General features: G+C 37.5%; 1 pseudogene; it reads left to right on the top strand.

Moving 5' to 3' along the window:
* The first annotated feature begins 709 nt into the window (after window positions 1-709).
* LOC149201030 (uncharacterized) lies at window positions 710-7,692 on the top strand (annotated as a pseudogene).
* The last annotated feature ends 2,413 nt before the right edge of the window (window positions 7,693-10,105 follow it).

The following is a 10,105-nucleotide window of genomic DNA, read 5'->3' as shown; positions in this document are numbered from 1 at the left end:
GACAAATCATAATTTAAACCTTTGATGAAATCCTTACGAGTTATTTTGGAAAATTTAGCGTTGTCTATTGCTATCTCATGTAGGCTGTGTTGATAATAATAAAGCGGAATGAATTGGCCACCTATACCTTGCAAACCTGGGAGTCCTTTCTGATGTAGAGCATTGAATTTTCTATGAAATTTTTTGATCCGAGCTTCTAAATTTTGACACTTATTCTCAAGCTGTAACATCAAATTTATCTTGGTTAAAACTTTTCTTACCTCCAAGACTGCTTCACTTCTGTATTCAATCCCAAATTCTTCAAGTTCATCCTTTGTTTTGGAGTTTAAGACTTTAATTATTCTTGTGGCATCTCCTGGTTTGTGGTCCAGATCTTCTTTTATTTTTTCTACTATCTTCTGAATTTGCATGTTCTGTTCAACAATCATTTTAAGCATATTTTCTTTTTCCTTTTCTAATTGGCCAACTTCTTGTGCTTTTGGATGTTCAGAGGTGGGCATATTTGATTGTTTCCTTAATGCTTGAATATCAACATTTCTATTCTTAATTATTTCTTGTACTGCTTTAACATCTTTAGGATCTAATTCTAATTTTAAAACTAGATCGTCAAGTCCTTTAATTATTGTGTCCTTAGCTAAAGAAGACATTTTTTTCTATTTTTAATTAGGAATGGATATTATTTAGTGATGCTTGTAGCTTAGAAGCTATCATGGCAGAACTTGTCAAGGATGAGTAAATCATCTCCCCTACTTGCTTGTGTAGATCAATTTGATCTATAGGATGAATTTTTTTGATTTCAAACGAAAGGGAAGTTTTGTAATCCTCAGTTGTCCTTGGTACAATGATATTTGGCTCCTAAAATTCCAATTGGAATTGTCCCTTCTCACTGTCTAGTGCTGAAAGTAACCTCTGTGTCAGGGAAGACTACTTCCAAAACTCTGCATATTTAGAGTTTTGGGAGTAGTCTTCCCCAAGAAGTTCTAGTTTCTTCTACATGCAGAGTTTTGGAAGTAGTGAAAAAGGAGAATGTGTTAACAATACAACAATAGTAAACTCTTCGTAAGTTTGAGCTTCTGAAGTTTCTTCATCACTATTTATAATTTTCTTCCTTTTAATCCCACTTGAAATTATGATTCCTACAACTTTGAACCTATTGGTGACACATTTTCTCTTGGCCTCTTTAGTTCTTTATATGTCATTCTGGGAGTTTCCAGTATTGTTTGACTAGATACTAGCTCCTCAATCTCCTGCAAAGTATTCTCCTCCCAATCATATTTATTTGCATACTACTCAATTTCAGGTTTATGCATATGAGCATAAGGTGTTGATTTTTGTGCAACTCTTGTTTAAGATATAATTCCCAATGGGTCATAAGATCAACTGAAACTGAATTTGAAATTCATCTATTTTAATAAAATGTCAACCTCTTTTGTTGCAGCTCTTGTATTGGTTATAAAATGACCGACTTGTGCTTTCAACTTAAACTGTACTTTTTGTTTCCTAGCAACAAAGTGAAAATCATCTACATTCATCATTTTCCTAATATACTTAGGAGAAAAAGTTCTCATTGGGAGGAATACAAGCAACTTGTATGGTTGCAGTTCACATCCATAAATCCTAATTTCAGTGAAGTTCTGGTATAAATACTAGTTTCCAACTCTAGTCTGCTCACTTAGGTGTAAAATTCTCTTAATTTCAGTTGAAATTCTAGGAACAACATCATTATTTAATAAACAATTGGCCATATATAGGAATTGATTAAAAAAATCACTAAATGAGAATCCTTCAGAAGTCTTTCTCACTAATGATGTCCAGTGAATGATTGACTATGGGGCACTTGCAACATCCAAATTTTTCATAGGGAACTTAAACCTTTCAGACTGATGATATAGAAACAAGTAAACTATAACTAATTGATATTTGAAGGAACCTTCTGCACTAAATTTCAAGAAATGATCATGAATTGCATCAAACATACGTTGACTATAGTTGAATATTATTGAGGGTTTTTTACCAGAAGAGAAAACTAACATGAAGCCCAAGATGACTTCATAAACCCATTGATCACTGAGGTATCCTAATAGAAATGACACTAAGGAAATGACCTTCCTAGACAATTCAGGGAACATAGCAACAAAATAGGGAGGATTGGTTCTAGGTAATTCAGAATTCTCAAGAAAGAAAGATTCAAAGATAGGAGGTCTATCTGAAAATGATAGCTTTTGGTACATTTCCATTAACACATCAACAGAAAATGGATGCAAAGTTTCTTGAGGATTCAGCTGGAGGTTTTGGTAGATTGATTCAGAAGTCAAATAGAAAAGGGTTTCATTGTTCTAAGTATTACAACTCTTTGGCTAGGTAGATATTGAGATCCACATGAAGCAACAAATTCTGGGAAATGTTAGGTTTGTGGGGAACAGAACTGAGGCAATAAGGACTCCCAAAAAATAAAATTCATCGCTAATGTATTGGTACTTTTGAAAAGCTCAATTGTTTAGTTCATATAGATCAAATTCAAAATTAGTTTCTATAAATTTGAAATGGGTATCTATTAATGGGAGTTCATCTAGGTTAATCATAGGGAGTAAGAGGTGATTATTTGCAATGATTTTTGATAGGGGGTAGGAGAGATGTGGTAGCGGGAGAGTGGTTTACGGGATGGGGAGGGGGATGCTGAAAGTGGTATGTGGTATTCGTCGAGGGGGGTACCGCAATCCACACAAAGTTTCCACGTATCCAATGACGGGATCAAGCAAACTGCTTTGCAAATCCCCCTTCCCCCCCCCCCGTTCATTGTCAGAGATTCGAGGGAAGGGGCACAATAGATCGTGCGTCATCAATTCGGGTGGGCCCGATCTCATCCGTTGCAAACAAATTGAACTCTATTGCTATCCAACAAGTCTGTCAAATCAACTTATTTACAAATTAAATAATCCTTCGAAAACATAAAATATTATAATAATAATAATAAAACAAATAAATAAAGCGCAATTTTAGCTTGCACACTAACTTGGGGATATATTTTATATATTTTTCATATATATGTATTTTTTTAAAATCCCTTTTTCTTTCTTTCTTTTGATATTTATTTATTTTTCTCATTTTTCTTTTCTTTTCTTTCTTTCTTTCTTTTTTCCTTTTTTCCTTTTTATTCTTTTTTTTTTCCTTTTTTTGAACATAAAGGGAAAAGTTGAAAAGTAAATTGGTAAAAATAAGTTACAATAGTTGTCATGTTCATGTTGGGCATATATGGGGTTCTAGTTTGAAAATGCATGAAATGTGAACCACATAGAGAGGTGAGGTGGGTACTCTGACAATAGAAGTATTGAGAACAAATTTCTTCATAAGTCCAATGGGTGTTGGCCAAGGCTTGTTGATTAGATGTAGAGTCTTAGATGGAGATCATAGTTACTTTCAAATAGTTTCCATATTGTACTCTCTATGTAATGATTTGATTAACAGATAATAAAATATAATGAGCATCACATCAACAACAAGGGTGGTTTTTCCCCCGGAGGGGGGTTTTCCACCTCATATCCTGTGTTCCTATGTGATGTGATGATTTTTATCTCATTTTGCATGTTCATTTAATATTTTATGTCTCTCATGTGTTGATTCTAGATGTAGTTGCATGTTCATATCGAATGCTTATTTGTTAAGTGTTGAACTGATTAATTTACTAGAGAAAAAGTTTAATTGTTGTGAAATTGTTATCACTAATGATCCCCTGCACCCACCCAACCCCCCCCCCCCCCCCTCTTCTTAGTAGTGATCCTGGTTCCAACAAATTGAACTCTAACTCCTCCAACTCGAATTTACTGAGTAGACTAGGTGACACAAGCCATGTCACAGAAGTTAACTGCATCCAAGTTGTCTGATGATGTGGAAATTTGATTTTTTTATCAATTTAATCAAGGCAAAATCCAATTGAGATTTTCTTGCTTCCTTTTTCAACAATCCCTCTCAACAAGAAAGGAATTATCAACCACCCCTATCCTACACCTGTGGAACTCAAACTTCCCTCTTGATAAGGCCTTTGTCAAAATGCCAGCATCTTGTTCCTCTGTTAGAATCTACTACTACAACATTATCTGCCTTTGAACACAGTCATGTAAATGGTGATACTGAATATCTATATGCTTGGATTGATCATGAAAAATGGGTTTCTTATAAACTTGATGCAAATTTTATTATCACGATAGATCAAAGTTGGATCCATCACATGACCAAATAATCCAACAAGTATCTTTCTCATCCAGATCACCTCACATGCTACATGAATTTTGTTAAACACACACATGGGCAGCAACAGAATATGAAAATAAATAATGAGAGGGCATTTTTTATTAACAAATGATATACATTTATAGTACATTATGTGATCATTGGGTTCCACATCCCAAGGTCTCTTGGACTTCCTTAGTCTATTCTGCTTCCACACTAACCCATAGAGGATTAGGTGTCCAACATTCCCCCCTTAATCCGAAGGGTTATGTATGAGTCCAAGAAGAGAGATGTAATACAAAATGTGCAAAAATGCATGGAAGCACTAGGTTGAATGTGCTCTCTGAAATTTTGGTATAAGGGCAGTGGTTTAAGGATGACCACCAACACTGGAATGCTTAGTGCAATTCCTAGAACTCTTCCAAAACTGACATGAAGCTCAGGTCTTCTACTAGAGGAAGTGCTCCAAATGTTTTGAAGAGGGAAACCTTCAACCATGAAAGGGAGGTCTCACCCTGCATAAAAGGGAGAACTTCAAACTTAAAAGGGAAGTCTCAACTTGTGATGGTTTAAGGATGACCAACAACTCTGGAATGCTTAATGCAATTCCTGGAACTCTTCCAAAACTAGCAAGAAGCTGAAGTCTTCTACTAGAGGAAGTGTCCCCAATTCTATTCTTGGAATTCTTCTGAAAATGGCAAGAAGCTGAAATCTTCTGTTAGAGGAAGTGTCCCAGATTACCAACTGAAGGCATGCTCAGGGGCATCTTTGTCTCTGGCTACAACTTTGAAACTGGTTGGGATGTTGTGGCTTAGGCTCGCTTGATGTGACTTTGAAGCTTGTAGATGAACATCATTTCTCCCCCTGTCAGATACAAGGCGAGAAGATGGAGAAAACTCATCTGCAAGACTATTCAATACTTTAGAACAAGTTTTGACATGTGACTGAAATATCTTCTTGGCTGTTGATGCCCATTTCCAAGAAGTTATCCATCCAAGATGAACCTTTGTTCTTGCACGAGTTTTGTTTCTGAAGCATATGTTTGAAGAGTGACTGGTTTTATGACAGTGCTTACATGGATGAAGATCAAAATAGTGATCTTTCAGATGGCCAACTCAGTCACAGTGTTGGCATTTCACAATCTGTTGTTGTTGTTGTTGCTGTGGAAGAGGGGCAGAATCTAGAATAGCTGGAGGTGAACTGTCATGAGGAGCAGGTGAAGATGAACCGTCCTGAAGAAATCCAGCACTTTGAAATTGGATTGGTTTGGAGTAGTCTGGAATATGAAAGGACATGTCCTTGTCATATCCAAGACCAGTTCTGTGCTTGTTGTGGACAATCTCTTCCCAAGGTTTGTTGACCGACTTGGGAAGTGCAGATTGAATTTCTGCATCTGCATGTACAACTGCTGCTTTATTGGGCACTGGATCTGAATGAACTTCAACAATATTGACTTGCTGTTTGTGGGAGCCTGTTTCGTTGTTCTGAACAGAAACAGGTTCAGAATGACGACTCCATTTTTGTAATTCTGTTTGCTGTAGTTGAGGTTCAAGTTGCAAAAATTCAATCTTCTCTTATGCATTTTGTAGACAAGTTTGAATATTAGAGAGACCATTTTTGCTAATTTTTACCATATCATCAACAGTGGAATGAATGATGTTATTCAAAAACTCTAATGCATCATCAATTCTAGCCATTTTTCTCAACAAATCAAACTTACACTTCCAACACTGATCAGAACTATGAACCAAGAATCAACACCCACTCATAATACAATGTTACTACAATTGGATTATACAATAGCTTGCAACTGTCTTCTTAAACATACATATCTTTGTGTAGCAGAATATGCAACAACAATCCTTGCTAATATATAAATTATAGAAACCTCAATTAATATGTTGGTTGGAAAGAATAGATCAAACCAAAAGTATTGACCCCATGTTGCTTCTTCAAGGTGCTCCTCTTTTTGTGTTAAGGGGACCCCTTTAACTGGCTGTTATTAATTAGGGACAGCTACAGCGTCTAAGTGCCCCCTTCCTTTGTAAAACTTTTGCAATGAATCGTGGATATTTCTTAGAGAATTGCACCTTCTAAGCCAAGGAGAATCTGCACACACTTAATTATTCTTCTCAAGCTTTCGTTCAACAATTGTTGTGGACTATACACCCTCAATTTAGCCTCCAATATCCCTTTCCACAATGCAATTCAACCCTTATTTCACCGCAGGAATTTCAGCCACCAATAGAAGGAGAAGTGCACCCCAATATCTCTAGAACTTCACTCTTCAGATCCGAAATTACAAATTTATCTCCTGGCACAATTATTTATGGAAAATTCAAGAGATCAGTACCTCAGTGAGTTGAAAATTCTCACAAATCTGCATCTATGTCATTTTTTTCTTCAAGGAAATGCACCCAATGGCTGAACCTGGATGATCCCGCTCTAATCCAGCTAAACAATTTGAAGGATGCATTTGTGTTCTGGATTGAATATCATCACTGCCCTCATCAAAATCTAGATTTTACTGGGTTGGTGACTTAACTCGCAGCGGTCTATATCAGGATTAAATTTAAATTGTTGGATTTGCATGAAATTCAAAATCGAAATATTAAATCTGAATCGTTGGATTTGCAATTAATTCAAATTCGACGGCCTCTATATCACACAAAAGTTGGTGGCATTACAAATATTTATAAGAGCGTGGAGAGTCTCTCTCTGTAGCTCATTAAAGATGACAAAGTGGTTATGTTAGACCCAAAGGTGGTTTCCACAACCTACACCAATGACATACTCCGTATTGAATCTCCTTCACTTGCAACTCCTCCCAAGTATTATTTGTGCAACAACACTAGTAAGGACTACTATAGCGGTGGTTACTATACTAGCACACACATTCTTAGCACCCGAAATGCAACTATAACATGTTCTCGCGGCAGTTGGCTAAACCGAGAAGTGAAGTTGGTGGACAAGGCTCTTGTGCCTGTACTCCCAATGGGATTTGTTTAGAAGAGTGCCAACTTTGTCATCACAGACGACTTGAATATAATTCCAGTTAATTCCACTGCCACGATTGTTCAGTTGTGGACTAAACTTGATGTCAAGGAGCCCACAGAATTGGAAGAGCGGAATGCCACAGTTGGTCCTAACGAGGTGTTGGGTTTGCTAAAGGTTGCCATGGTTTCTAACACTGCTTTAAATGACATCTTCAAAGCCCGGCCTAAGTTTTTGGCTACAATGGACCGCGCAGTATTAAATCTATACTGTCGGATTTGCCATCAATTTACATCGGATGAACTCTATATCAGAGGCCATGATACTAAATTTTCGTCGAGGGTGGATATTAATGGCGAGAGATATTTCCATGGTAACATACATACATGCAGCATCCACATAAAAATTTTCCGGCAAATAACGAATTACAGGAAACACATATCATGTGCTAATTTGACCATTGCAATGTAAGTTGGATAAAATATGTGGCCCGAACAAAATATATCCAATACATATCATTGAGATGACTCGTGAGAGGATAAAGAGTATTATGACAACAACGGTTATGAAATAAGTGGTAATACAAAAATTGTGTATTAACCGGACAACGTTCAACGTAATAGAGGAGTCAGGGATAGGTGATAGCGTTGTGTTTAATTGTGTAGAAGTATGGAGAGTGGATGGAGAGGTATGTTGAGTTATGACAGCAGGATACCAATGCATTCAACGTTTAATGTAAAACCACAACGATATATGTAATCAGTTACCGTTCCTCTGCTTGCTGCAAGAGCCACACCAAGGTCACCCAAATATTGACCTTCCTTCCTCCTACGCACTGTGGCAGCGTTCAGACACAGTCCTCAACATTCCTTCGAACAACATTTGGAGTCTGTGAATCTACACCAAACATGTCAGACCACCAGCAGCGCCAAGAGTTTCGACCCTAACTCACTCCACAACACCTCCAGGCAGCAACTAGCTCCAATCGACTCCTTCAATGTACCATTCGACGCACCAATAAAATCCTTCAATACAGTAACGCACTTCAACAATGAATGAGAGATTTCGCAGGGAGTTGATAGAGATATTAGCCTATAAGAAATGCAGAAAATAGGCAGAATAGACAGAATAAGAGTCACAAATTAAAGAGGGAGGCCAAAAATGGCGCTGGAGAAATGACAGAGATTGCAGCTAGAATTTAGCTAAGAAAATATTCATGAAATGTAGAAGAGATGGCAGAAATGACCTGCACAGAAAGGCCATAAAACAAATGGCTCAAAGTAATTATGCAGGGCAAGAGTACGCCTGCTCTGATACCATGTTAAACACACACATGGGCAGCAACAGAATATGAAAGATAAATTATGAGTGCATTTTTTATTAACAAATGATATACATTTATAGTACATTATGTGACCATTGAGTTCCACATCCCAAGGTCTCTTGAACTTTCTTAGTCTATTCCGCTTCCACACTAACCCATAGAGGATTAGGTGTCCAACAAATTTGAACCATGTATTCTGCTTCTACCGAGCTGAGCACCACAAATATTTGCTTCCTATTGTGCCAAGAAAACGTTATGGACCCAACACTGAAAATTCCACCTGATTTACTCTTTTTTTTTGATGGAATCCCTGCCCAATCTGCATCTGTGAAGCCACACAACTTCACTCCCTCTATCCATTTGTACCATAGTCCAAACTGGGTAGTACCTCTGAGGTACCATAAAACATGCTTAGCTGCCTTCCACAAATAATTTGGTTGGCCTAACCATAGCTTGGCTCAGCTGGTTGACTGTATAGAAAATATCTAGTCATGTGTTCACAAGGTACATTAGTGGACCCACTGGCTCCCGATAAATGGTAGCATCCACTTATTCACATGAAGTGGTATCCTCTTTTCTCCAGATGGTTGCTAGAGGTGTCTCCATGGGTTTGAAACTCTCTATGCAGAATCTATGTAGTATCTCATTTTCATACTTGCCTTGATAGACAAACAGTTCCCCATCGCCTTGCCATACTTCCAACCTGAGCAAGTAGTGCATGAGACCCATGTACTTCATTTCAAATTCCCTTGCAAGGTCCTCCTTACAAGATCTGATCAACTGACAATTGCTCATCACCAGTTAAAATAAAATCATCAACATATAAGACAATAATCAACAATTTTTCTTCTACCAAGATATGATAGAGGTTTGCATCTGCTTCACTTTTGGTGAAGCCCAAACTAGTGAGATAACTTTTGGTGAACTCCATTGAAAAATGTTGTTTTTACATCCATCTAGTGGATCTTCCACCCCATCTGCATAGGTAGAGAAAGAATTGATATAATGGATGAGTACCCTGCTACAAGAGCAAAGGTCTCCTCATATTCAATCCCTTCAACTTGAGAATACCCCTTGGCCACAAATCAGGCCTTATACTTCTCTATACTTCCATCTGCTGCATGATTTACCTTGAAGATCCATCATGAACCCATAATTGAATTATATGTTGGTCTTGGTACCACTTCCCAAACATTGTTCTTTACAATGGATTCATATTCCTCCACCATTGCATCAACCTATATAGGTTTCTCTATTTCTTCCTCAAAAGAGGATGGCTCAATCTCTACGAGCTTAGTCATTAGAGTCATGTAGCCACTGTATTGATCAAGTGACCTTCTCTGCTTGTGTTGATTTGAAGGATCACCCACATTCTCCCTTACATTCTGCACAAGTCTCTCAACTTCCCTAATTCTTTTCCTTCCTTCTCTAGATGGTTCTGCTTGAGTGGTTGTCTCCACTCTCTGCTCCTTAATTTGTGGTTTCTCCAAAACTTCTTGAGGTTCCTCCTTTGGAGCTAAAAGCTTCTCTTCTAGTGGGATCTAAAGCTCCCTCTCAAGA

The sequence above is a fragment of the Pinus tabuliformis genome, chromosome 2_1 (assembly GCF_031772625.1).
Source record: "Pinus tabuliformis cultivar Carrire ecotype Pingquan chromosome 2_1, CPIR1, whole genome shotgun sequence".
NCBI classification, from domain to species: Eukaryota; Viridiplantae; Streptophyta; class Pinopsida; order Pinales; family Pinaceae; genus Pinus; species Pinus tabuliformis.
Note: the sequence above shows the minus strand (reverse complement) of the source record. Positions and strands in the feature narration are given on the sequence as shown.